Source organism: Engraulis encrasicolus, chromosome 18, assembly GCF_034702125.1.
Source record: "Engraulis encrasicolus isolate BLACKSEA-1 chromosome 18, IST_EnEncr_1.0, whole genome shotgun sequence".
NCBI lineage: Eukaryota > Metazoa > Chordata > Actinopteri > Clupeiformes > Engraulidae > Engraulis > Engraulis encrasicolus.
This window is the reverse complement of record NC_085874.1, coordinates 21,538,050-21,542,385: the sequence shown is the minus strand read 5'-3', so window position 1 is coordinate 21,542,385 and position 4,336 is coordinate 21,538,050. Positions and strand designations below refer to the sequence as shown.

The 4,336-nt window shown below is 41.9% G+C and overlaps 1 long non-coding RNA gene across 2 annotated transcripts; it reads left to right on the top strand.

Moving 5' to 3' along the window:
- The first annotated feature begins 1,031 nt into the window (after positions 1 to 1,031).
- Positions 1,032 to 4,041, top strand: LOC134469161 (uncharacterized). 2 transcript variants are annotated; one of them, XR_010038940.1, is made up of 3 exons: positions 1,032 to 1,340; positions 2,282 to 2,358; positions 3,692 to 4,041. It is a non-coding gene; the product is annotated as an uncharacterized LOC134469161 (long non-coding RNA). The 2 variants fall into 2 exon arrangements; XR_010038941.1 differs by lacking the exon at positions 1,032 to 1,340 and adding an exon at positions 1,457 to 1,552.
- The last annotated feature ends 295 nt before the right edge of the window (positions 4,042 to 4,336 follow it).

Sequence of the window (4,336 nt, the reverse complement as noted above, 5' to 3'; positions counted from 1 at the left end):
CCGTGTGCGTCTGATTTCAAATGTATCCAGGACAGTCGTAGATACCATCAGTAGCTCTACACACATCAATGACACAGGGGAAGTAAAGTTACCGCTGATTTTTGGTATTGCTCCGTCTGACTGTGTGTGTACGGCCACAGTAAATGTTGATTAGCCGGTGGAACTTTTCGGTTTGAAAAAAGACGAGACGTGAGACGCGTGACAGAAGGGGCTGTGTGTGCTTGTGTATGGGTGCGCGTTTGAATGGGTGCGTCGTGTGTAGAACTAGATGCTGCAGTTTGCAGCTGGTTTGATTCATGTCGTGGTGGGTCACTTACCAATGTATGTAGGCCTAATTGGCTATGACCTTTGAAATAGTTGAAAGTAAATCCCAGTAGTATCTAGTGAAACACACATGCAAACGCCCTTCTGTCCCTCATTCCCTCAAACTCGATCTTCTACATTTGTTGTGTAAAAGGACATAGCAAGTTTTTTGTATCAATGATCACTTTAGGATATTCCAGTGCATTTACATTCACTGTACCTTGAGTGAGGTAGAAATGCATATTGTTGCAAATATAAATACTGTTAATTTGTTATTTTTTGTAATTAATCATTTACTGAATTTCTTTGTAGAATATGTTACTATTATTTGGGTTTTTGTTCTCTGCATAACTGTCTCTTTCACCTATATTAATTCCTCAGCATTCAAGATGTTTGTAGGGTCCTCACCTCAGCTACCTCTCACAAGGTGCCCCTGAAAAAGGTGATGAAAGTTCTTGTGTAGTATCTAATCTATGACTATTAGCTCGTGTGTGTGTGTGTGTGTGTGTGTGTGTGTGTGTGTGTGTGTAAAATCTGTTGTAATTATTTTACATTTTTCTCTGCATAGCTGTCTCCTTCGCCTATATTAGTTTATCTGTCTTTCTGGTCACAACAGAAATTCAAGACGTTTGGGTCCTCAGCTCAACTGACCAAGACCTTTGCTCATTGAAGGCATGAAGTAATTTGTGATGCCCCCACGATTACAGTTTTTAAACGCAGATGGCTTGCTCTTTTTAACATGTGCGAGGTAAGTTATTTGTTGATTTTTTTGTGTGTTTATTTCCTCATTTTAGTAAGACCATCAGGCCTTTTTGTAACCTTTGTCACAAGTCTTAAGTTACAAGTATTTTGTAGGTATGTGTTTTGTGCCCTGTTTCAAGTTAAGTGCCAAGTTCAAGAGGATCATGACAGTTGGTTTGCTGTTGAATTTCTTCTCAGAGCTGGATGGTCTTTCAACAACACTGCTCTGGGTCTTCAGCAAGAAAGGTGCTTCTCATGCAAGGAAGATACAGAGGATCCTGGTGCCCATGACTCAGGTAAAACATGCACACTGCCATGCATCACAGTAATGCTAAAATGTCAAGATCTAATGTAATGGGGAGAAGTAGGGTGTCTTGGATCATATTGCATTTCTCCCACCAATTTCAATCCTTCAGCCAGTTTTGAACTCATTGTCTTCACCTCAGTTCTAACTACAGCTGGCTTTACACACAGCAGTCCTGGGCAATGATATAACAGTCTTTTGCAGGTCAGTTGATGTGGTTGCTGCTCTGTTTTATTATTATTTTATTTTTTTATTTGATTCTCATGTCTGTCTGGCTTGCGATTCCCATGAAATGATCAGGGGAATTAAAGGTACACTGTGTACGAGTTTTAGTTGTTTATTTCCAGAATTCATGCTACCCATTCACTGATGTTACCTTTTTCATGAATACTTACCACCACCATCAAATTCTAAGTATTCATTATGACGGAAAAATTGCTATTTTCATACATGAAAAGGGGGATCTTCTCCATGGTCCGCCATTTTGAATTTCCAGAAATAGTCATTTTTAGCTGCAGAAATGACTGTATTTGGGCCATACTAGAAAATATTAGTTTATTACTTGGTAAGCTTTCATGAAAAGGTCAAATTTGGCAATAGGCAGCCCAGTTTCAATTAGCAGCGTAGTTGCAGTAAAATGTGCAGACGTCACATTTTGGCATCACTTCAGTACGTTTGGAACCAGAGTGCTGAAATGGTACCGAGTACTTGGGGCTAATGGAAAAGTGTCAGAGCTGCACCATGCCATATCAAACAGTGACGTACTGTACCACTTCACTGCCAGTACCAACGATACACTACGCTACTAGATAAATGAGATGTGTCCTTTATTTAATGTGGTTGTACCTGTACTGCGTTTATTCTTCCTGTTGGTTAAAATGTTTTTCCTGCATGTTTGTTTCCTGGCATACATTGACCGGCCCTCATACGCAGACTGACAACATTGATGTGAAGAGGGAGTGCATGCTGAGGAGCTGACGGTCTACCTGAATGAAGAGCCAGACAAAGTGGTATGTTACAACTCGGCAGCTAGATCTGTCTTTTTCGTTATTAGGTGGCATAGGGAGATCGCACACATCAGTGGCCTGCGAGGCTCATTTTGTTGGGCTCTGGTGGGCTCCTCCTGTGCTACCTGACATGTCTCCTGGCATATCATCCACGTTCTGGACACTGCTGGAGGACACACCAAACCTTCTTGCATTGATGTGCCATCTTGGCCTCAGTTATGTGTTCTTTGCAAACACGAATCTGCCCAATTCCAGCTTTGCTAAAGCACCCTCACATCATCACAAACCCTTTGCCAAATTTCACGTTCAATCCAACACCAGTCATCTCTGATTTGTAGATCTCTGCAGGTCTCTATCTACCCATGAGGGTGTTGCACTTGCTGTGGCACATTGCGAAGGCCGCATTACTGAAGCAGCAGAAGTTATCTTAGAAGAAAACTTAAACTCAATATAGGTTTTAGTTCTGGAATACGATCGTGCTGTAGGGTAATAGTTTTCTCATAGTTTCACCTTAGACAACTCCCCCTCAGGAGACCAAACTTTGAGCAGACTCTTTTGCATTGGATGGGTGGGGTTTGACATATCTTTCTCTCTCATGCAATTTTTGGTTGACAATGTGCCTAAAAGGGCCAATATGTTCAAAATACTAATAATTGTGCTGGTGGGGCAGCCGTGGCCTAGTGGTTAGAGAGTTGGTTTTTCAATCTATTGGTTGCAGGTTTGAATCTCCCCTGACCTGTCACTACATCTCCATCCATGGCTAAAGTGCCTAAGGCAAGGCACCTAACCCCACATTGCGCCAGGGCCTGTAACCAATACCCTGAAAAGTAATAAATGTAAGTCGCTTTGAATACATGAAAGCGTCAGCTAAGTGTAATGTAATGTATTGTAACAATTTTGCACACTGTATACTTAGCTGTATGTGTAAAGTTTCTCACCAACACTCGTGAAAAGATCATGACCCTGTTTCTCAAAAGCACCGTTGTTAGTTAGCGACTTGGTATTTTGCCAATGGGAAATTGCATGCAAGCAAAGTTTTTACTGTAGTTACCAATGATGCTGTTGAGAAACATACTCCAGAATGGGGTCATAGCCACACCAAAAACAAAGAGAGGTAATTGAACATCAGTTTGATCTCACATTCAATTGCCTAAACAGGCAGTGTGAGGGCACACAAGTCAACATCCTCCTCATACCTTTCATAAACTATACTAAATATACTACTATACTACTTTTCCCATCTCTGGGTGTGTTAGGGTGGACAGAAATGCCCCAAACTTGCGCCCACAAATACCGCTTACGGCTTCAATCATGGGTTTTGTTTACTGTTTTCCAGGATGTTGATCTGGACGGTCCAGCTGAAACGTATTGTCTTCGTGTGCGTGTGATCGGCAGAGAGTCCTCAACGACATTGGTAACGTACCTGTGGCCATTGCAGTGTTTGTTTTGGTTTATGCTCTTAATCTCTGTTACCTTCCAGAATGGAAGTACACTTTCAAATTTCTGTTTCATTCTAACCGTCTGTTTCATCAGTTTTTGCACTGCTTTTAAATGTACACTGTGTAAGATTCTTAGTTGTTTATTTCCAGAATTCATGCTACCCATTCACTAATGTTACCTTTTTCATGAATACTTAGCACCACCATTAGGGTGCATCAGTTGCCCCCTATGAAAAGATATGGCCTTGGCCCTATAGTAAAAATGTTCTACACCCAGTAAAAACACACTGTGTAAAATATTTTGAAATTTGGATGATGTCTACCGGGGCCACCAGCCCCATGAAAATAGAAAATAATGGTGATAGTCAAAATCTTGAATAGAAACAGGGCTGGACTGGCCATCTGGCATGGCGGGCATTTCCCGGTGAGCCCCGCACCCTCGTGGGCCCCCATTGTTTTATTTTTTACATTACTGAAAATAGGGGCCCATGAGGGTGCGGGGCCCATGAGGGTGCGGGGCCCACCGTGAGTCAGTTCTCCGG